Source organism: Bufo gargarizans, chromosome 2, assembly GCF_014858855.1.
Source record: "Bufo gargarizans isolate SCDJY-AF-19 chromosome 2, ASM1485885v1, whole genome shotgun sequence".
In the NCBI taxonomy this organism is placed as follows: domain Eukaryota; kingdom Metazoa; phylum Chordata; class Amphibia; order Anura; family Bufonidae; genus Bufo; species Bufo gargarizans.
The window spans coordinates 37,380,656-37,405,621 of record NC_058081.1 but is presented as its reverse complement, the minus strand read 5'-3'; the positions used below and the strand labels follow the sequence as shown (position 1 = coordinate 37,405,621).

General features: G+C 45.7%; 1 protein-coding gene across 3 annotated transcripts in view; it reads right to left on the bottom strand.

The window, feature by feature from the left end:
• The window catches only part of ACHE (acetylcholinesterase (Cartwright blood group)), a 54,873-nt gene extending 30,392 nt beyond the window's left edge, over nt 1-24,481 (bottom strand). The window contains exon 1 of one of the 3 annotated variants that reach the window (XM_044278766.1): nt 24,365-24,481. The gene's annotated coding sequence lies outside the window, so the exon portion shown is untranslated. Of the gene's footprint in view, nt 1-24,170 lie in introns of all 3 variants that reach the window. The other 2 variants (XM_044278769.1, XM_044278765.1) reach the window with 2 other exon arrangements.
• Between the last annotated feature and the right edge of the window lie 485 nt (nt 24,482-24,966).

Genomic DNA, 24,966 nt, shown 5'->3' with positions numbered 1-24,966 from the left:
TTGCATAAATCTTACTCACTTTCTCCTACTATAATCAGCTGCATATTTTTGTATGCAAATCCAAATGGAAAATCCGCAGCGCTTCAGTAAAAGGGGGTCCACAGCATATCCACCAGATCCTCAGCCATGTTTGTGGTTTTTAGCCATTGGTGGTGCAGTGGTGCAGTGGCAGCTTCTGATCGGAGCCCCAGCTGTGTAAGCCTGGGGCTCCGATCGGTTACCATGGCAGCCAGGACGCTACAGAAGCCCTGGTTGCCATGGTAACATCCCTGATGCTGTGTGCACAAGGCACAGAGCAGCAGGGACAGTGTGAAGTCCTATTCACCCTGATAGAGATCTATCAGGCTGAATAGGAAAAGGGATGAAAGATCCCAGGTTCTAGCCCCTAAGGGGGAAATAGTTATTAAATAAAAAGTGTAAAAAAAACAAACAAAAAACACTAAAATATGAAGTATAAATCACCCCCTTTTCACATATAAAATATATAAATAATAAACATATTACATCGCCACGTCAGAAAAGTCCAAACTATTAAAATATATTAAAAAAATCTAGGTGGTGAATGCCAGAACAGAAAAAATAAAATAAAAACTGTGCGATTCGCCATTTTTAAAAATGAGGAATGCACGTGGCTTTTTTTGTTTATTTTTATCGCGTGGTATCGAATGGTATCGAGTATCGCAATACTTTTTCATGGTATCGAAACCGAATCAAAAAATTGGTATCGCAACAACTCTACACTACAGTACACAATGCTCGCAGGACAAGGGACTTCTTCCAGGAGAATAACATCACTCTTTTGGCAATGGTCTGGGGTGCTTTTTTCCTTCAGTGGAACAATGGAGCTTCAGGAAGTGCAGGGGCGTCAAACGGCCGCTGGCTATGACCAGATGTTGCAGAGAGCATTCCTCATGACTGAGGGCCCTCGTCTGTGTGGTAACGACTGGGTTTTTCAACAGGACAACGCTACAGTACACAATGCTCGCAGGACAAGGGACTTCTTCCAGGAGAATAACATCACTCTTTTGGCCCATCCTGCGTGTTCCCCTGATCTAAATCCAATTGAGAACCTTTGGGGACTGATGGCAAGGGAAGTTTACAAAAATGGCCAACAGTTCCAGACAGTAGATGGCCTTCGTGCGGCCGTCTTCACCACTTGGAGAAAGGTTACCACTCACCTCATGGAAACGCTTGCATCAAGCATACCGAAACGTGGATTTTTCGCAATGGAGATGACGTGGGCTTTTCGCATATGAAACCATGCCGAAACAAATTTTTTAAGTGATCAGCAATAACGGCGGAGCTACTCATTACTGAGTTCATGTTTGGAAGTTGGATTTCTGTTTTGGGGGGGTTTTAGTTTTTTTCGGAGGTGTGGTCCTAAACTTTTGATCAGCTGAAAAACAGCCTGTTTCAGTTTATTCGTTGTTTTCATTAAATTGAAAAAATGTTTTGTCTCACTCCCATTTCTTCTTGTTGCATGTTGAAGCTCTGCTTGAAACCTTGTTAAGATCCAACCATGCTAAATATGTTTTTTTTGCCATTTTTCAAGTGGTCTTAAACTTTTGATCAGGACTGTATTACTGGGGGCACTATTAATTATGGGGGGCACTAATAGGGGCATTACTATTACTGGGGGCACTAATGGGAACATTATTAATTCGGCAGGGCACTAATGGGGCATTATTAATTCTGGGGGCACTAATCAGGGCATTATTAATTCTGGGGGCACTAATCGGGGCATTACTATTACTAGGGGCACTAATGGGAGCATTAATTCTAAGTGGCACTAATGGGGGCATTATTAATTCTGGGAGCACTAATATTACTGGGGGGCACTAATGGGGCATTAATATTTCTGGGGGCATTAATTCTGGGAACAGTAATGGGGCATTATTTCTGGGGGCACTTATGGGGGCATTATTAATTCTGGGGGCAGTAATAGGGCATTGATATTAATGGGGGGCACTAATGGGGGCATTATTAATTCTGGGGGCAGTAATGGGACATTCATATTACTGGGTGGCACTAACGGGGGGCATTAATATTACTGTAGGCATTATTAATACTGGGAGTCACATTATGATATAGCGACTTAACACCCTGTGTGGGCCAATGTGAATAGATCTGAAAATCTCCCCTCTCCATGTGGAGTCAGAAACCGGACAGAGACCGAGCATTGCACACGGACCACAAAGAGCGCAGCCAGCGAGCCTGAGGTTTCCTCCATAGTCAGGTCGTCCTGTACATACAGATGCAGCACGGTAACCTGGTTTGCTGTATCACTGTAATGTGATCTTGTTGCATTAAAATGTTAAGCCGGTCAGCGTAACGGTGACTGAACTTCTACATGTACTGCATGTGTGTGCTTCTATGTACAGTAGACGTGCTGCAGGTATGCATGTGATTTGTATCTTTCTATGGATGTATGCATTGTATGCGTGTTCATATGTATGTGTTCTATATATATATATATATATATATATATATATATATATAGTGTTTTATGTTTCTATTTATATACTTGTATATGTTCATAAATTTGCATGTAAGTGTTTATACTGTATAGGTAATATATATCTATATATCATTTATATATGTATGTGTTTTATATACACTATGTACAGTTGCAAGAAAAAGAACCCTTTGGAACGATATGGATTTCTGCACAAATTGGTCATAAAATGTGATCTGATCTTCATCTAAGTCACAACAATAGACAATCACAGTCTGCTTAACTAATAACACACAAAGAATTAAATGTTACCATGTATTTATTGAACACACCGTGTAAACATTCACAGTGCAGGTGGGAAAAGTATGTGAACCCCTAGACTAATGACATCTCCAAGAGCTAATTGGAGTGAGGTGTCAGCCAACTGGAGTCCAATCAATGAGATGAGATTGGAGGTGTTGGTTACAGCTGCCCTATAAAAACACACACCAGTTCTGGGTTTGCTTTTCACAAGAAGCATTGCCTGATGTGAATGATGCCTCGCACAAAAGAGCTCTCAGAAGACCTACGATTAAGGCTACTTTCACACTTGCGTTCGGAGCGGATCCGTCTGGTATTTGTACAGACGGATCCGCTCCTATAATGCAAACGATGGTATCCGTTCAGACGGAACCGTCTGCATTCTATTTTACTAAAAAAGTCTAAGTACAATTTTGTATTCAGACGGATCCGTCCAGACTTTACACTGAAAGTCAATGGGGGGCGGATCCGTTTAAAAAATGCACCATATTGTGTCACCTTCGAACGGATCCGCCCCCATTGACTTCCATTGTAACTCTGGACTGATCAGTTTGCCTCCGCACGGCCAGGCGGACACCCGAACGCTGTCCGCCTGCTGAGCGGAGGACAGACGGTGCCAGACTGATGCATTCTGAGCGGATCCGCATCCACTCAGAATGCATTAGGGCTGGACGGATCCGTTCGGGGCCACTTGTGATAGCCTTCAAACGGAACTCACAAGCGGAGCCCCGAACGCTAGCGTGAAAGTAGCCTAAGAATTGTTGACTTGCATAAAGCTGGAAAGGGTTATAAAAGTATCTCCAAAAGCCTTGCTGTTCATCAGTCCACGGTAAGACAAATTGTCTATAAATGGAGAAAGTTCAGCACTGCTGCTATTCTCCCTAGGAGTGGCCGTCCTGTGGTCAATGAGGTGAAGAAGAATCCTAGAGTGTCAGCTAAAGACTTACAAAAGTTTCTGGCATATGCTAACATCCCTGTTAGCGAATCTACGATACGTAAAACACTAAACAAGAATGGATTTCATGGGAGGATACCACAGAGGAAGCCACTGCTGTGCCTAAAAAACATTGCTGCACGTTTACAGTTTGCACAAGAGCACCTGGATGTTCCTCAGCAGTACTGGCAAAATATTCTGTGGACAGATGAAACTAAAGTTGAATTGTTTGGAAGAAACGCACAACACTATGTGTGGAGAAAAAGAGGCACAGCACACCAACATCAAAACCTCATCCCGATTATGGTTCCGGTGCCAGCATGAGCGGTCACGCTTGTTAGAGCTCCGCTGCACTGACTTGCGAAAAACTTCGCTCCCATCTAACCAGCACTGGCAAGTTTCCCAGTACTTGGCGAAACGGCAACACTTACAGACGCCGGACTATATGGACCGGTATATTAAACATATGGGGAGCAGAACTCGCCAAGGGAATCGACAAATCAGCAGGCGCAACCACGCTACCACCCAAGATGGCGGACCCCGCTCCTCCGATAGACCCAGACTGTATACCTCCAGGATCGCAAGAAAACCAAGAAGATCTGGAGAACTGTGAGAATATAAATGACCCTGTGAATGTGGACTACAAACGGCTGGCTTTGGAGGTTGCAGCTAGAATTCTCCCTGATCTACAAGACTCTTTAGCCAGCACCGTATCGGACTCCTTATCAAATTTGCAAAAGGAGTTGACAGACTATGGCAGGCGTCTAACTGGAGGTGGAGGATAGAATGGCCAAACTGGAAGAAGATGAGCAATAAAACCTCATACACACCAATGACACCTTGCTCAAAGAAAATAAAAGAATAAGCGATAAACTGGATGATGATCTTGAGAATCGCTCCCGGCGAAATAATTTAAGGCTGGTGGGTCTACCAGAGTCTATCCCGTTACAAGACCTAAAGATCCTATGCGAAAAAGACATCTCTGAAGCGCTTAATATCTCTTCTACATGCAAGGTGGAAAGAGCACACAGAATTGGTGCACCTCCGACCGTCCAAAATCACGGAGAACTGGAATCCACTTCTAATCTAGCACTCAGACAGCGTCCCCGGCAAGTAATTACCAGATACCTGAACTTCTCCGATAAGGCTGCGATTCTTAGGGCTTATGAACGCCATCAGAGTCTACTGGAGATAAGGGGCCACCGAGTGCTAATTTTTGATGACTTTTCGTCAACCGTGTCTAAAAAGAAAAAAATAATTCTCCACCATCTGCTCTGATCTTTTTCATGCGCAAGTTAAGTTTGCTCTGCCATTTCCCGCCATTTTACAGGTATACACGTCGGATGGATCTTATTTCACCTATCACTCGCCGCAAGAGGCCAAAGTGGTGGTCCAAGATGGCGTTCTTGAGGGGGGAAAATCCGGGACAACGAGGAAACAACCGGCGGAGATCTGCATCGAACCCGTCTTCTTTGAATTTCACGCCGAGAGGAACTGAAAGTGAAGACCAGGTATCCAGGGAATACCGCAAAAGGCAGAAGAATCCGGCTGTTGAGGTTTATCACGTAGAATGTAAAGGGCCTGAAATCTCCACAGAAACTATTGATGATATTGAGACATCTAAAGTGACTTGGGGCGGATATCGCTTTATTACAGGAAACACATCTTCATGCAGAAGATTATTCTCGTTTGCAAAGGGTATGGGTGGGCAGAATTATGGGCTCTCCAACACCAGGGAAAAAAGGTGGGGTCTTAACCTTAATACTTAAAAAGCTTGCCCATATTAAGGTTCAACACTTAGAATTTAAGGAGGGACGTTTGTTACACATACTTCGAAGCTCATCGTTGGAGTCTTGGAGCATAGATAATGTTTATGGTCCAAATGACACCAATACTGAGTTTTTTGGTGAGTTAAGGGAGATGTTACTCAAAAATACGATATCTAACAAAATCATTGCCGGGGATATGAATACGGTTATGTCACATGCAGAAGATCGCTGCTCAAGCATGAACAAAATTATAGCTCCCAGACATAGGGACAAAGCAATGCCGACAGTACTGTCGTGTTTGGGATTGATTGATGTATGGCGTAACTTTAATCCAGAAGGGAGGGAGTTCACACATTTCTTCTCGTCACACAATTCTTGGTCGAGGCTTGACTATTTCTTAGTTTCAGAAGAAACATTACAGAAAACAGCTGCCATAGACGTAGGGGATTTGGTCATCTCCGATCACTCTCCAGTCATATTAGACCTCCTAGACTCAGTTAAGAATGGCATTGATTTTTTTATGGAGATTTCCATCTGACTTATCTAAAAAATGAGCAATTTTCTGAGAAGCTCTTACACTGGTGGATTGAGTATTGGGACACTAAAGCCCCTTTCACACGGGCGAGTTTTCCGCGCGGGTGCAATGTGCGAGTTGAACGCATTGCACCCGCACTGAATCAGGACCCATTCATTTCTATGGGGCTGTGCACATGAGCAGTGATTTTCACGCATCACTTGTGCGTTGCGTGAAAATCGCAGCAAGCTCTATTTTGCGCATTTTTAAACGCAACGCAGGCCCCATAGAAGTGAATGGGGCTGCGTGAAAATCGCAAGCAAGTGCGGATGCGGTGCGATTTTCAAGCACGGTTTCTAGGAGACGATTGGGGTGGAGACCATTATTATTTTCCCTTATAACATGGTTATAAGGGAAAATAATAGCATTCTGAATACAGAATGCATGGTACAATAGCGCTGGAGGGGTTAAAAAAATACATTTAACTCACCTTAATCCACTTGATCGCGCAGCCGGCATCTCTTCTGTCTTCTTATTTGCTGTGTGCAGGAAAAGGACCTGTGGTGATGTCACTCCGGCCATCACATGATCCATCACCATGGTAAAAGATCATGTGATGGACCATGTGATGACCGGAGTGACGTCACCACAGGTCCTTTTCCTGCACACAGCAAATAAGAAGACAGAACAGAAGCCGGGCTGCGCGATAAATTGGATTAAGGGGAATTTAATTTATTTTATTTTTTTAACCCCTCCAGCGCTATTGTACTATGCATTCTGTATTCAGAATGCTATTATTTTCCCTTATAACCATGTTATAAGGGAAAATAATACAATCTACAGAACACCGATCCCAAGCCCAAACTTCTGTGAAGAAGTTTGGGTCTGGGTACCAAACATGCCGATTTTTATCACGTGCGTACGTGCAAAACGCATTACAATGTTTTGCACTCGCGCGGAAAAATCGTGCATGTTCCCGCAAAGCACCCGCATCTTTTCCCGCAACGCCCGTGTGAAAGAGGCCTAACTCACAAAGTTGTGATCCCCAATTGCTCTGGAGGGCAGGGAAGGCGGTATTACGGGGGCAGATACTGGCATACACTAGATAGAGGCTTAAAAAAAAAATCCATCCAAAATAAAGATACAAGAATTATCGAAAGCACTGCAAAGTGCTTATACCCGGTTTTAAACATACCCTTCCTCTTTAAATAAACAACAGTGGGTAGCAACAAAGTCAGAATAGAAAAGTTAGCTAAATAAAAAGAGGAGTTTTATGGTTTGAAGAGAGAAGCCCATCTTTTCAAATTTGGGAATAAATCGGGTAAACTCCTAGCTTCCTTAGCAAAGGGACAGAAACACACTTCGATGATTTCCACTCTAAAAAATCCCCAAGGAAAGGCATGTCACAACCCAAAGGAGAAGTGGTAATATTAAAAGATTAAAAGATTTTTATAAGTCCCTTTACACCACTAACACCCCAGATGAACAAAAGGATAGATTCCCGTCAATATTTAACGTCTTAGACGCGAGTTACAGAGGAAGATTTGGCGATATTAAACCGGCCCATTACGGAAGAAGAAGTCCTAAATCTCATATGTAACTCTAAAAACGGTAGAGCCCCAGGTCCGGGTGGATATACAAATGAAGTCTACAAAATATTAGCTCGCAAAGTTTCCCCAATTCTCATATCTTTCTATAACCAAATTTTACAGGGACTCCCGATAGCTTCACATATGAACACAGCCTATATAAAAGTTTTACCGAAGCCAGGCAGAGATACCGTCATCATATCGCCCGATCTCGCTAATTGACAACGATCTTAAATACCTTTCAAAGATAATGGCAGACAGATTATCAGTGATAATGCCCAAAATTGTGTCAGAACATCAGACAGGTTTCATTAAGGGTAGATCGGCAGTATACAACATAAGAAAGGTACTGGCAATTCTCGATGCCATTAAATTATTACCGCATCTTCATCTATCCCCTGCTTTACTCGCAATAGATGCGGAGAAAGCATTTGACAATGTTAGGGTATGGCTCAACGAGGTATTAGATGCCATGGGATTTACAGGCCACTTTAGGACATCTATTTCCTCTTTATATAACAACCCTACGGCTAGGATTGCTATTCCAGGTCATTTATCACAGCCCTTCAACTTACAGAAGGGTACAAGACAAGGGTGCCACTTGTCACCCCTACTCTTTAATCTGGCCCTGGGACCACTTTCCAAACAGATTGCGAAATCAGATTCAATCCCAGAGATCAAAATAGGAAATCTCGCTTATATTCTTGTCACAACCTCAATTAGAACTTCCACCAGTTTTCGAACTATTATCACGCTTCGAAAAATTATCCGGCTTCACCTAAACTTAACCAAATGCGAAATACTAGATTTGTCCCCGGCCCAAACTCTCAACAAAACTGCTTTAAGAGATACCCCAGTTTCTATTGCGCCACTCGTCATAAAATACCTAGGGATAAGTATTGGCAAAACTTCGGAAACCTTATATTCCCTTAATTACTCTCCAATATTCACCAAAATTATAACGGAGCTCAAATCATGGGTAAACTTACCGTTGTCATTTTTAGGTCGCTGCCATCTTCTGAAAATGATGAGTTTCGGCAAATTACTATATCCTATGTAAACACTGCCGATCCTAATTAGACACGCAGATATTCAAAAACTCTCTAGAGAGTTCTGTTCTTTCATATGCAATTAAGGAAAACCTTGGATATCGCTCAACTCACTATCCCGATCAAAATTGAGGGCTGGAGTCGGATTCCCAGACTTCAGACAATACAATCTAAACAGTGTCTGATGAGACACTGTTTAGACTGGTTAAAAGACACCTCATACTATTCTGTCCACCCCATTGAAGCGGAATTAGCTAGCCCCTGGCACACAAAATACTCCTTGTTACCCCGGGCGCTGAAACTCAGTGTTCTGATTCGTGAGACAATAGCCACTTGGAAAGCGGTCAGGAAACTCTATAACCTCCCATCGCAGTTGTCTAAACACATGAAGATATGGAAACACCCCGAATTTCGGGCATTATCGATAAATAAACAATTTTCCCTCTGGGTAGGATTGGGAATTAGGGAGGTTAGACACATGATGAATCTAAAGGAAAAAAAAAAAAAAAGATATCAAAAATTTTTGAGAAGTTTAGGATGTGTATGGCATCCCGAGCTCTCGTTTCCTTGCTCATCAACATCTTCTTGCTTTTTTAAAACCTAGAGTGCAGGACTTATCCAATGAATGTAGAACAAATGTGTTTGACTCTCTGGTCACTTCAGGAGGAACGACAAACTCTTTAGCCTACGTTTATAGTTGTATGAAAGACGCAATGTCAAAAAAAGGGGATGCAAGTCTGTTTAAAGGTTGGCGCAAGGAGTTCCCGAAACTGTCCATACCAGATGATATATTGGAGGGATGGGAGCGAGTCTGCAAACATATAGGAAATGAATTATGGAGGGAGACGCAGTTCAAAGTTATACACAGAGCGATATATGGTTTCCATGTTCCTAGAAATCCCGAGAAAATTGATGAAAATAAAATAATGCATTGCCCGAAATGCCAAACGCCAAACACAGATATGACACATGGTCTATGGGCTTGTCCTAAGGTAAAATAATTTTGGATCTCTCTTATAGTTTTGATTGAAACTAAAACTCATATTACACTTCCCTTAGACCCGATTTTATTTTTATTTCATACACCGACAGAAACATGTAAAGTCAAGTTTCCACCAGTGTTTCACGAGATTTTGCTAGCGGCCAAAAAGGAGTTTGTTAAAGCACTGGCTAAACTCAAGTACACCACGAATTTTAAATGACTACAAGATGTTTAATATTGGAGAAATCAGAAGCTGAATACTGCAAATCTAAAATCAACCAAATCTTTCTTTGGAAGATGGAGAACATATATTTCAGATTTCCTTAAGATTGGGCCAGCCACTTTTTACACCTTTTGTGAGTAAATAAAAGGAACAGGTTGAGCAGGGAGGAGAGGAGTTGCTCAGAATTTCAAGCAAGATGGTAACAACTGGGTCTGTCTCTGACTGTGGTTGAGGGAAAAGGGATTTAACTTTTTCCTTACACAAACTTTGATGCAAGCTGATTACAACTATTAATATTTCTACAACACAGAGGAGATCCAGGAAATTGTAGGACCTTTTAAGTACACGGAGTGGTTTCTAAAATTGGAACCATCAGATCCTTGGTACACACTTTTTTTTCTAAATAACATGTATATTTGGAAAATAAAAGTAACAGAACTTAAGATATTACATTAAGAACAAAAGGCAATCTTCGATGCTAGGCGGGCAAGGAGTAAGATAGACAGGAAAAGGGGGGTGGGAGGGGGGAGGGAGTTTCCAGTATGTTTAGCTATTAATCATAACTTATGACCTATAATCGGATCTAAAAGGAAAAATGATACCTTGATAGATGTACACATGTTTCTAACATCATCTCATATCTACTACTGGAAGATCATCATTACCCGATATGTATTAGATATGGTTTTGCATAATTCTATTGTATATGAACACACATTGTATGTGATTACTATCAAAAATCACAATAAAATAAAATTTATGGTTTAAAAACAAAACAAAAAAATCATCTCAACTGTGAAGTATGGTGGTGGGGGCATCATGGTTTGGGGCTGCTTTGCTGCGTCAGGGCCTGGACGGATTGCTATCATCGAAGGAAAAATGTATTCCCAAGTTTATCAAGACATTTTGCAGGAGAACTTAAAGAGGACCTTTCACCAGAATTAAACTTCTAAAGTAACTATACAGGCATGTAGAGCGGTGCCCAGGGAACCCCCTGCACTTACTGTTATACCTGGGCGCCGCTCCGTTCTCCCGTAATTGCCTCCGGTATCTTTACAGTTAGGCTCCACCCAGGGGTACCTGCCGTCGGCTCATTCTCCCATGCTGCAGCTCTGGCCAATCACAGCGCTCAGCTCATAGCCTGAGAGAGAAAAAAGCCTCTCAGGCTATGAGCTGAGTGCTGTGATTGGCCAGCGCTGCAGCATGGGAGAAGGAGGCGCCGGCAGGTTCCCCTGGGTGGAGCCTAACTGTAAAGATACCGGAGGCAATTACGGGAGAACGGAGCAGCGCCCAGGTATAACAGTAAGTGCAGGGGGGTCCCTGGGCGCCGCTCTACATGCCTGTATAGTTACTTTAGAAGTTTAATTCTGGTGAAAGGTCCTCTTTAAGGCCATCTGTCCACCAGCTGAAGCTCAACAGAAGATGGGTGTTGCAACAGGACAACGACCCAAAGCATAGAAGTAAATCAACAACAGAATGGCTTAAACAGAAGAAAATACGCCTTCTGGAGTGGCCCAGTCAGAGTCCTGACCTCAACCTGATTGAGATGCTGTGGCATGACCTCAAGAAAGCGATTCACATCCCAAGAATATTGCTGAACTGAAACAGTTCTGTAAAGAGGAATGGTCAAGAATTACTCCTGACCGTTGTGCACGTCTGATCTGCAACTACAGGAAACGTTTGGTTGAAGTTATTGCTGCCAAAGGAGGTTCAACCAGTTATTAAATCCAAGGGTTCACATACTTTTCCCACCTGCACTGTGAATGTTTACATGGTGTGTTCAATAAAAACAGTCCCCAGTCAGGTAAGTATAGGTTTATTTTTTTTCTAAGGGGTGGGGATTTGTTAATGAAATATATTTAGAAAAATGATCACTGTTAAATCATTAACAGATTTAACAGTGATCATTAAGATGATAATACCCCTTCAAGTGTTTCCTTTAACTTTTGTATTTTGTTTGGGTTATTTTGTGTGTTGCATTTCCCTGTCATTTGTATTAAGGCCTGAGGGAGACTCCTGTTTGTCCTTCCTTTTGGAGGAACAGGGTGTCTCAGTCCTGACATTAGTACCAGGGTCCTATAGGGCGAGTTAGGACACTAGGTGTCTGGTGTATGAGCTCACCTACCTCTGGGGTCTGTTCATACTGGTAGTTATGGCTTATGCACATGACCATATTTTCTTTCCGTGTCCATTCCGTTTTTTTTTTGCACATGACCGTATGCGGAACCATTCCCTTCGAAGGGTCCGCAAAAAAAACTAAGTTACTCCGTGTGCATTCAGTTTCCGTATGTCCGTATTTTCGTTCCACAAAAAAATAGAACATGTATTATTATTGTCAACATTACGGACAAGGATAGGACTGTTCTATGAAGGGCCAACTGTTCCGTTTCGCAAAATACGGAATGCACACGGATGTCATCCGTATTTTTGGTGGATCTGTTCTTTTGCAGACCGCAAAATACATACGGTTGTGTGCATAAACCCTTAGTCAGGACTGATTAGGGTTTTACTAGGAGGTGTCCATCTCCTTACTCTAGTTACCAGGCCTTACTCCCTCACCCCTTTCCCTCCTATGTTCGGTGTGGCGTTTCCCTCCCACACCTGAACGTGACATTTATATACTATGTATGTGTTTTGTGTATATATATATATATATATATATATATATATATATATATATATATATATATTATTATTATTTTTTTTCTAGGTGTCATATTCTAGGTTCTTCAAAGTAGCAACCTTTTGCTTTGATTACTGCTTTGCACACTCTTGGCATTCTCTTGATGAGCTTCAAGAGGTAGTCACCTGAAATGGTCTTCCAACAGTCCTGAAGGAGTTCCCAGAAATGCTTAGCACTTGTTAACCCTTTTGCCTTCACTCTGCGGTCCAGCTCACCCCAAACCATCTCGATTGGGTTCAGGTCTGGTGACTGTGGAGGCCAGGTCATCTGGCGCAGCACCCCATCACTCTCCTTCATGGTCAAATAGCCCTTACACAGCCTGGAGGTGTGTTTGGGGTCATTGTCCTGTTGAAAAATAATCCCCAACAGTGTCACCAGCAAAGCACCCCCATACCATCACACCTCCTCCTGCATGCTTCACGGTGGGAACCAGGCATGTAGAGTCCATCTGTTCACCTCTTCTGCGTCGCACAAAGACACGGTGGTTGGAACCAAAGATCTCAAATTTGGACTCATCAGACCAAAGCACAGATTTCCACTGGTCTAATGTCCATTCCTTGTGTTCTTTAGCCCAAACAAGTCTCTTCTGCTTGTTGCCTGTCCTTAGCAGTGGTTTCCTAGCAGATATTCTACCATGAAGGCCTGATTCACACAGTCTCCTCTTAACAGTTGTTCTAGAGATGTGTCTGTGGCTAGAACTCTGTGTGGCATTGACCTGGTCTCTAATCTGAGCTGCTGTTAACCTGCGATTTCTGAGGCTGGTGACTCGGATGAACTTATCCTCCGCAGCAGAGGTGACTCTTGGTCTTCCTTTCCTGGGGCGGTCCGCATGTGAGCCAGTTTCTTTGTAGCGCTTGATGGGTTTTGTGACTGCACTTGGGGACACTTTCAAAGTTTTCCCAATTTTTCGGACTGACTGACCTTCATTTCTTAAAATAATGATGGCCACTCGTTTTTCTTTACTTAGCTGCTTTTTTCTTGCCATAATACAAATTCTAACAGTCTATTCAGTAGGACTATCAGCTGTGTATCCACCTGACTTCTCCACAACGCAACTGATGGTCCCAACCCCATTTATAAGGCAAGAAATCCCACTTATTAAACCTGACAGGGCACACCTGTGAAGTGAAAACCATTTCAGGTGACTACCTCTTGAAGCTCATCAAGAGAATGCCAAGAGTGTGCAAAGCAGTAATCAAAGCAAAAGGTGGCTACTTTGAAGAACCTAGAATATGACCTATTTTCAGTTGTTTCACACTTTTTTGTTATGTATATAATTCCACATGTGTTAATTCATAGCTTTGATGCCTTCAGTGTGAATCTACAATTTTCATAGTCATGAAAATAAAGAAAACTCTTTGAATGAGAAGGTGTGTCCAAACTTTTGGTCTGTACTGTACATACACACACGTATGGATTTATACGTGTATGCATATACTATGTATGTGTGTCGTATATATGTGTGTCTATGGATGGAGATTTTATATATATATATATACATACACACACACGCTATGTATGTATTTTATGTATAGGTGTTGTATATAGGTCGATGACCCTCCCTTTCACACATCTTCCATTTGCCGCCAGTATTGGTGTCTGTTTATAAGAACTGTTCAGACATTATATCCCCTAATCCTGTATCTGTCTTATTACAGGGAGCAGCAGTTTTCAGAATTCCACATCCACATGGAGACATGGGGCGTCCGTAGCACAGCACCCCCCCCCCCCCTCCGCTGATAGACATCCTGATTTATCTATGTGCATCAAACCGTTCCCTATACGGCTGCATCTTCTATCCCAGCCTCCCCCACGCCACACAACAAGGCCGCTCTCTGCTGCAGTAATCTAATAAAGTGCTCTGCAAATGAGCTCACCTCCAAGTGGAGGAATTATTGCCGAAGCTGCAATGCAGGGGTCATTCCTGAGGACTGGCAGCAGAAAAAATAAACCCGCACCATAGTGCACTGCAGATTACCTCTCTGCAATATAAGAAAGAATAATGCAAGTCCAGAGAGCATTGCAGACAAGCTTCCTGGCACTAAAATCTCGAGGCCCTGCCAATCACGGGACCGCGGCTCCTGGTGGAGGACCAGCATGCCTTGCAGGGCGTGCATGGGGTTATACGGGAATCCTAGCACGCACTGTGTGTGTGTCTGCAGAAAAATGTGGTGCACGCTTCTGTCCACGCGTTTCTCACGTCCAGCAATGTAGACCTCTTGCTGTGGACTTCATGTATGACCCACACCACGTTTAGCAGCTCAGATCAACCAGAACACACCCTGATTTGCGGCGACTTTGAAGTTTGCATCGACCGAGCGTGGATGGTGCAGATTTATTGTATGACCCGAAGAGCCCAGCCATTCTGGGCAACTCCTCAAAGTCAACATGGGTGTGCATTCGAAATGTAGCTACTAATATTTCATATGGACATAGAGGGACGCTTAAAGGGCTTGTCTATTTCTTGACCACATCCATTACAGGAGGGAGCTCCCACTTCAGACACTGTCCATTTAAAGGGTTCTCCCTTAGTAGGAAGCTGATCCTAAAGTGTCTTATCTGCTGCGATCCCCACTAATCAGCTGTAATCTATGGAAACCTGGAAGAAAGTCTTCAGTTTTTCTGCAGTGCCCCCACAGGGGAAGTTAAGTATTACACAGCTCCCATTCAAATGGGGCATGTCACACGCTTTACTCCACGGGGCGTATATTCCACTGAAGGCCCATAAATCAGTCCACAGATGATGACTTATCGTAACCCATGTGGTCGCCCTACTTGGCACTTGGTAACGCACACTCTCCGTTGTCACCAGTAGTCTCCGCACTGATTCCGTTTCTCCGAATTGGATCACCATGAGTCATTCGTAGCAACTATACTGGAAAAATAACGTGATCATTTTATACTAAGGGTCACTCTATAGCTAGCGGCCGGGGTAACATCCCACTGACGCCTGCTGCTGATGGTCCGGACTCAGCTTCTAAGCACACACCATCACTGAGCCATGTGTATGGAGGTTCACGCAGATGACTTTCCCTTATGTGAAATCTCCACACATTATAACTGGTAAAACCACCATAAAAAGCCAAATACATTCAAGATATGCCTATGTGTACATAAGGTCTAAGAGGTGGAACACGTACTGTGGAGGAACCCACACTATGGCCGGTAGTGGGAGAGGAAAACGATGGAAAATACAACAGAAAAAAGTGAGAAGGAAAATACAAAGTAGAAGTAGATAAAAAGAAGAACAATGAGCAAAAGAAAGAGGAGAAGGACAAGAAGAAGCAAACAAGGATGAAGAGAAGACGGAAGAAATGGGAGGAAGAAAATAAAAAAGGAGGTGTTGGGAAAGGGTGAAATAGAAAAGATTGAGAAGTAAAACAGGAGAAGGAAAGATAAGGAGGGTGAAGAGGGGAAGGAAAAGAACATGAAAATGAGGATTAAGAGAAGAGGGAAGAAATAGGAAGAAAAAAAATATATGAGAAAAAGATGAAAAGGGAAGAGAAGGTAAGGGGTGAAAGGGAACAGATTGGGAAGAAAACGGGAAAAGGTGAAGTTAAGATGAAAGAGGAAAAGGAGAAGAAAGACTTCACAATGAATGTGAAGCAAAAGAGAGAAGAATGAATAGGAAAATAATACAGAGCAGATGGAAGAGGTGAAGCTAAAGGAGAAGAAAGGGAGAAGGAAAAGGAGAAAGTAACAGATAAGGAAAATATGGAGAAGGAAAAGGAAAAGGAAAAAAGAAAAGTAGGAAAAAAAGGAGAGAATTTAGACATCCCCACTTGTGAGAGAAATGCATCTAGCTGTGCAGTTGAAACAGGGAATATAATGGCTGAAAAAGCCTAAATATAACTGTTCCTTTACAGTTATGATTGTACAAAGATGAACAGCCATTATGTAAACTTATTTTGAAAGATCAGGTACGCTTTCAGCTTCATGTGTGGAGGTGCAGCTGCAGTTGTCTGTGACTGCAAGCTTTGAGAGGAAGGATGAGGAGCAGAAGAAGTTAGATTTCTCAGAATGCTGATTGCTGCACTGGCACCGCACCAAGATGGCAGAGAAAGAGAGAAAATATCAGTATTGTTCCGTTTGCTCGACCTTGATCCCAGTGCATATATAAACTCCCCGAGAACCACGACCCATGATAAAGAGGTAGGATGAAATGGGCTTAGAACAGGAAGGTCATACCGAGCCACACGGGAGATACGGCTAACACAACGCTCCACACCTGTTCTACAGGCACCGCATATATACCGTATACACAACTGTATTTGTATACAACACCCTCTGCACACACGGCCGGGCCAAAACTAACTCATTGATTACAGATAAAGAAAGGCTAGTGATAAGTCATAGAGGCAGCCATCATATGGAGGCAGACGCCGGGCCGGGCCCCAAAATCACAAGGCACCTCTCCAAAATCCCACTGACTAATTATCAGGAGCAGCGCCTCCATATGGAATTATGATTGAACTGCGTCAGGACATCACATGGGCTCCCACCAAAGTCAATGATGGCATCTGGCTATGTCCGATCAACCTGACTGTCCAGCCAATGAGACCTCATCAGTGTGCAGTGTGCACCCTCCAGCACCCCGTCATCAGCGTGCACCCTCCAGCACCCCGTCATCAGCGTGCTCCCTCCAGCACCCCGTCGTCAGCGTGCTCCCTCCAGCACCCCGTCGTCAGCGTGCTCCCTCCAGCACCCCGTCGTCAGCGTGCTCCCTCCAGCACCCCGTCGTCAGCGTGCTCCCTCCAGCACCCCGTCGTCAGCGTGCTCCCTCCAGCACCCCGTCGTCAGCGTGCTCCCTCCAGCACCCCGTCGTCAGCGTGCTCCCTCCAGCACCCCGTCGTCAGCGTGCTCCCTCCAGCACCCCGTCGTCAGCGTGCTCCCTCCAGCACCCCGTCGTCAGCGTGCACCCTCCAGCACCCCGTCGTCAGCGTGCTCCCTCCAGCACCCCGTCATCAGCGTGCTCCCTCCAGCACCCCGTCATCAGCGTGCTCCCTCCAGCACCCAGTCATCAGCGTGCTCCCTCCAGCACCCCGTCATCAGTGTGCTCCCTCCAGCACCCCGTCATCAGTGTGCTCCCTCCAGCACCCCGTCATCAGTGTGCTCCCTCCAGCACCCCGTCATCAGCGTGCTCCCTCCAGCACCCCGTCATCAGTGTGCTCCCTCCAGCACCCCGTCATCAGCGTGCTCCCTCCAGCACCCCGTCATCAGTGTGCTCCCTCCAGCACCCCGTCATCAGTGTGCTCCCTCCAGCACCCCGTCATCAGTGTGCTCCCTCCAGCACCCCATCATCAATGTGTATGCTCCAGCACCCCATCATCAATGTGTATGCTCCAGCACCCCATCATCAGTGTGCTCCCTCCAGCACCCCATCATCAGTGTGCTCCCTCCAGCACCCCATCATCAGTGTGCTCCCTCCAGCACCCCATCATCAATGTGTATGCTCCAGCACCCCATCATCAATGTGCACGCTCCAGCACCCCATCATCAATGTACACCCTCCAGCACCCCATCATCAGTATACACCCTCCAGCACCCTGGTGTTGTGATGATACATTCAGTCCTTAGTCCCCTGGATTGCTGTTAATATCTTTCTTAGAGGGCACACAGCGTATTTGTTGCAGTCTTGTCACTCATCAGGGGACACAGACTCTCATGGAGGCCACATAACATACTGGTTGTAGTCTCTACATGTCTGCAGGTGAGGGATTAGACAGAGATGACAAAAGGTTGAGAGAGATTAGATAGAGAGAAAGAGTTACAGCCCCTCTTGGGGGCACACAGCACATTGGTTGCAGTCTCCCTTAGAGAGCACACCGCACCTTGGTTGCAGTCTCTCTTAGAGGGCACACCGCACATTGGTTGCAGTCTCTCTTAGAGGGCACACCGCACATTGGTTGCAGTCTCTCTTAGAGGGCACACCGCACATTGGTTGCAGTCTCTCAGAGGGCACACCGCACATTGGTTGCAGTCTCTCAGAGGGCACACCGCACATTGGTTGCAGTCTCTCTTAGAGGGCACACCGCACATTGGTTGCAGTCTCTCTTAGAGGGCACACCGCACATTGGTTGCAGTCTCTCTTAGAGGGCACATCGCACATTGGTTGCAGTCTCTCTTAGAGGGCACATCACACATTGGTTGCAGTCTCTCTTAGAGGGCACACAGCACATTGCAGTGACCCAGACAAAAAAAATATATCAAGTTGCCATTGGCTCCTAACCTGAAAAATTAAAGGAGCCAAATAAATTTTTTCGGCACCAAATTTAAAATACTAATAATTACGGTATAATGAAAAAAAAATAAAAAAAAATAAAAAAGCCATGTCTTACCTTGTGTAGTTGCCCATTTGTCTCTCCTATTGATTCGTTCTTCTAACCCCATCAATCTTGAGGCTGACCGTCCTTCATTACACCCCCTCACTGTTCCTCCATTAAAGCCCCCCCCCATGGCTGCTGCAGTGTTCCAATAAAAAAAACAAAAAACCTGTGATACATAGGAGCAGGAGGATCCTAGGCTACAGCGCACACAGTTAATGGGGTTGTGCAGTCCTTTCCATGAGCTCTCAGACATGCAGATTCCCGATGCTGACCAGGCTTCCCCGATCCCTAGGTGCTGGGCCTTGGCTCACTCGCTTCCAGGCCTCCGCTGCTTGTCTTGGGTTTCTCCATGAAAACTTGATGCCGCTGCAGCCAATCACTGGTCACAGTGGAGATCTGCTCCCCGTGCGTCACATGACCATTTAACATCATGCAAGGGATCAGTTATTGGCTGTAACGGCGTCAAACAGGATGTTTTTATGAAAGGACTCAAGACCAGCAACGGAGGCCGTGGAGCAAACGAGCCGGGACCCGGCACTGGGGATCGGGTAAGTATGAGCACCCACAAAAGGTCCTGCCAGTCTCAGAAATTACTGAGTACAAACCCTTTAAGGAGTTACTTTTTTTTTTTTTTTAAAGGGGTTTCAAACCAGTATTCTTCTATATGTGACACAGAATGGGTTAAAATAAACTATCCCCGCTGCACTCCCTAAAAGGCCAATCACTTAAAGGGGTTGTCTCAGGACAGACAATGGGGGCGTATCGCTAGGATGTGCCCCCATTGTCTGATGGGTGCGGGGCCCACACCTATATCGAGAACGGAGCCCTGAAAGTGAAGGAGGACGCACTGCGCATGCGCAGCAGCTCTCCGTTCATTTTCTAGGGGCCGTTGAAAATAGCCCTGCGCTATTCCCGTCAAGCCCATAGAAGTGAATGGGAGCGGTGGCCGGTCATGCGCGGTGCGCTCCTATGGGGAGCCGGCTTGGTGGTGGCCGGACCAGAGTCCTCCAACCACCACCTCGCGGGGCTCCGTTCTAGATATATAGGGGCGGGGCTCAGTGGTGGGCCCCGCTCCTATAAGACAATGGGGCATATAAATATAATACTTCAGGAGCTTTACTCTTTATTCTCAACACCTCTGCTTGCCAGTCAGTGAATGAAAACCTTTGCTCCCAGAGGGAAGAAACATAGAAACATAGAATGTGTCGGCAGATAAGAACCATTTGGCCCATCTAGTCTGCCCAATATACTGAATACTATGGATAGCCCCTGGCCCTATCTTATATGAAGGATGGCCTTATGCCTATCCCATGCATGCTTAAACTCCTCCACTGTATTTGCAGCTGCCACTTCTGCAGGAAGGCTATTCCATGCATCCACTACTCTCTCAGTGAAGTAATACTTCCGGATATTACTTTTAAACCTTTGCCCCGCTAATTTAAAACTATGTCCTCTTGTAGCAGTTTTTCTTCTTTTAAATATTCTCTCCTCCTTTACCGAGTTGATTCCCTTTATGTATTTAAAAGTTTCTATCATATCCCCTCTGTCTCTTCTCTTCCAGTCCGATAAAACACACCGCGGACTGTGCGGGGAGAGCTGTGGGTCCCCAGAAGGTCACTTCCACCAGGAGCTCGGCTCCACAGCACAGATTCAAACTTGCCAGACTGCTGAAGGCGGGAGCCCAAGCCACGCCCACCCTCTATGGAGGGTAGTGTGAGGGGCGGAGCTTCACCCCGCAGATGTCTGCAGCGTGTCCGCTGGATGAAAGCCTTTTTTTTTCTTAAAGGCAGAGCTGCGGAGCGTCTAGGCCAGGCATGTCCAAACTGCGGCCCTCCAGCTGTTGCAAAACTACAACTCCCAGCATGCCTGGATAGCTTACATGCCTGGTCTAGGCGCAAATGTAGTCTGGTCGCCATTTTGCAATTCTAAGTCACATTCGCCATCTGGAGCCCTCCATTGGTTGCAGTCTCTCTCAGACAGCACGCCGCACATTGGTTGCAGTCTCTCTCAGAGGGCACGCCGCACATTGGTTGCAGTCTCTCTCAGAGGGCACGCCGCACATTGGTTGCAGTCTCAGAGGGCACGCCGCACATTGGTTGCAGTCTCTCTCAGAGGGCACGCCGCACATTGGTTGCAGTCTCAGAGGGCACGCCGCACATTGGTTGCAGTCTCTCTCAGAGGGCACGCCGCACATTGGTTGCAGTCTCAGAGGGCACGCCGCACATTGGTTGCAGTCTCTCTCAGAGGGCACACCGCACATTGGTTGCAGTCTCTCTCAGAGGGCACGCCGCACATTGGTTGCAGTCTCAGAGGGCACGCCGCACATTGGTTGCAGTCTCTCTCAGAGGGCACGCCGCACATTGGTTGCAGTCTCTCTCAGAGGGCACGCCGCACATTGGTTGCAGTCTCAGAGGGCACGCCGCACATTGGTTGCAGTCTCTCTCAGAGGGCACGCCGCACATTGGTTGCAGTCTCAGAGGGCACGCCGCACATTGGTTGCAGTCTCTCTCAGAGGGCACGCCGCACATTGGTTGCAGTCTCTCTCAGAGGGCACGCCGCACATTGGTTGCAGTCTCAGAGGGCACGCCGCACATTGGTTGCAGTCTCTCTCAGAGGGCACGCCGCACATTGGTTGCAGTCTCAGAGGGCACGCCGCACATTGGTTGCAGTCTCAGAGGGCACGCCGCACATTGGTTGCAGTCTCTCTCAGAGGGCACGCCGCACATTGGTTGCAGTCTCTCTCTCTCTTTCAGAGCACGCCGCACATTGGTTGCAGTCTCTCTCTCTTTCAGAGCACGCCGCACATTGGTTGCAGTCTCTCTCTCTCTTTCAGAGCACGCCGCACATTGGTTGCAGTCTCTCTCTCTCTTTCAGAGCACGCCGCACATTGGTTGCAGTCTCTCTCTCTCTTTCAGAGCACGCCGCACATTGGTTGCAGTCTCTCTCTCTTTCAGAGCACGCCGCACATTGGTTGCAGTCTCTCTCTCTTTCAGAGCACGCCGCACATTGGTTGCAGTCTCTCTCTCTTTCAGAGCACGCCGCACATTGGTTGCAGTCTCTCTCTCTTTCAGAGCACGCCGCACATTGGTTGCAGTCTCTCTCTCTTTCAGAGCACGCCGCACATTGGTTGCAGTCTCTCTCTCTTTCAGAGCACGCCGCACATTGGTTGCAGTCTCTCTCTCTTTCAGAGCACGCCGCACATTGGTTGCAGTCTCTCTCTCTTTCAGAGCACGCCGCACATTGGTTGCAGTCTCTCTCTCTTTCAGAGCACGCCGCACATTGGTTGCAGTCTCTCTCTCTTTCAGAGCACACCGCACATTGGTTGCAGTCTCTCTCTCTTTCAGAGCACACCGCACATTGGTTGCAGTCTCTCTTAGAGAGCACACTGCACACTGGTTGCAGTCTCTCTTTCAGAGCACACCGCACATTGGTTGCAGTCTCTCTCAGAGGGCACACCGCACATTGGTTGCAGTCTCTCTCAGAGGGCACACCGCACATTGGTTGCAGTCTCTCTTTGAGAGCACACACCGCACATTGGTTGCAGTCTCTCTTTTAGAGCACACCGCACATTGGTTGCAGTCTGTTAGACTCCAAAAGAAGCTGCTCTTAATGGCCTTGTTGGGGCCCCTTGGCGCTCGCTCTCAGCACTAGTATTCCCCAGGGCCTGTCTCGCCCTCAGGACAGACCAGTTTGCTGCATCTGCCATGTCATCTGCAGGCTGTCACACTGGACCATCTGCTGCTCTACATATACAACCCGCCACATGGTGCACACATGCTGCAAATACCGTGCGACACTACCAGAAGTGAACTCTTAAAGGTACAGTACGTGCGGTTATGATGCACATTGGTACACGAGGCACAGCAAGTTAAGCTCACGGTTCTAACCGTCTAATACACAGGAATAGTCGACGCTCAGTCACTTCAGAAAGAGACCAGAAGAAGAAATCCAGGAGGCTCAAGACCAAAACCCTATGATTTAAGCTTCTGGAAATCACCGAAAATCTTACAGAGAGGATTAATAGAAAACAGAAATCTTCCCACAAGTCTGAGCAACACAAAGGAAAATAAACCCGCACATGACAGATCAGCATTAATCACTGCAATAGAGGCTCGACCAGACAAATGGCTATAAATACACAAAGCTCTTCTCCTCCAAAGACTTCATACAGGGCATATGATGAGAACAACCCGATTTAAAGGGCACCTCCACCCGCACCTCATTTTAATACCATTGGTGCACCCGTCGCCCGGGAGAAGCAGAGTAATGTCAGTTTTCTAATATAATCTCCTATGCAGCATTACCATTATTCTGAATGTGTCTCCCGACATGACCGCTTTCTACAGTGGGAGGAGTTGGATGCGGTGCTCAGCGGCGCCATCTGCTGAGTAAGACTACCTGCAGCTTTCAATATACTGCAAACAGCTGTATAAAGTTCTAATAATCCAATATAGATCAGGGATTTATGGGGCCGGATTATTCAACGGCCAACAGGATATAAGGATCGGGGCGTGAGACGCCGGACTGTCCAGATGAAAAGAAGTTTAGGATTCCTTTAATACGGACCTAGGCCTGGGCTTGGGAAATGGAAGATTGTCATACAAGTTTTTGTTGGAAGCAAGTGCTGGATTAAAGGAGATTGACTATTCCTTTAGTCCGGTCTTATTTTCACTATTACTGTACAGGTTTATATTGGAGGGGACTATTAAAATCTCTGGATTATTGGATGCCGGATTAAAGGAAGTTCCCTATTCCTGTAGTCCGGTCTCTTTCTCACTATAATCGCACAGGTTTATGTTGGAAACAAGTGGTGGATTATCAGAATTTCTGGATTAATGGAAGTTCACTCTTCCTTAAAACTGTTTCATATTCACTATTATCATACGGGTTTATGTTGCAATAATGTGCCAGATTATCAGAATTTCTGGATTATCGGATGCTGGCTTAAAGCACGTTCACTATTTATTTCCATAGTCTGGTTTCATTTTAACTATTACTAGGTTTATGTTAGAGGGAGATTATCAAAATCTCTGGATTATTGGATGCCGGATTAAAGGAAGTTCTCTATTCCTGTAGTCTGGTCTCCTTTTTACTATTACTATACAGGTTTATGTTGGAAATAAATGCTGGATTACCAGAATTTCTGGATTATTGGATGCCGGATTATAAGAAGTTCCCTATTCCTGTAGTCCGGTCTCCTTCTCACGATTACTACACAGGTTTATGTTGGAAACAGCTGCTGGATTATGAGAATTTCTGGATTATTGGAAGTTCCCTATTCCTGTAGTCCGACCTCCTCCTCACTATTACTATACAGGTTTATGTTGTAAATAAATGCTGGATTACCAGAATTTCCGGATTATCGGATGCTGGCTGGATAGTGACCCCTCCTCCACATTTCTTATGTCCCTTAGCTTTTCTTCCTTTAACCCCTTTACTTCCTCCTCCTTGGCACCTCCTCCTTCACACAGTGACAGACACTTCCTCGCTGAGAAGAGGTTCTGCAGCAGCAGCAGCCGAGGCTGAGTGGCCCCGCTCACCTGTAGCGGCTTACATGCAGGGCCCCCACCCTGCTGCCATACACGGGGGCACCCTCCTCCGCCGCCGCCATCCGGCTGACGAGCTCTGCCGCGCACACAAACTTCTCTAACTTTTCCGGCCAATCAGAAACTTTCGGACTGTACCAACTCCCTTGGGAAAGTAGGGGGAGCTCTGAGTGAAGTGTCCTGCAGTGCAGACGTCCCAGGTGTCCTCGGCGCTGTGCTCCCCCGTACAGGGTCACGCACGTCCTGTCTGCCTGACGGACCCTGCGGCGCAGCCCTGCAGCAGGACTTAAAGGGGTCCTCCACTGGGACTGAATCCTTTCTTCTTGTTCCTCAACAATTAGGTTATGATAGGGCAACGGTGGCAGGTGCGTCAGAGGGGGGAAGGGGGCAGTAATAATACTGGGGGGCACTACTGGAGGAAAAATAGTACTAGGGGGGCACTAATAGGGACATTCATTTTAATGGGGGCCCTATTAATACTGGGGGCCACTATTGGGGCATTAATAATACTACTGGGGGCCACTAATTAATGAAAAATAATATTAGGGGGCACTAATAGGGACATTAATTTTAATGGGGGCCTTATTAATACCGGG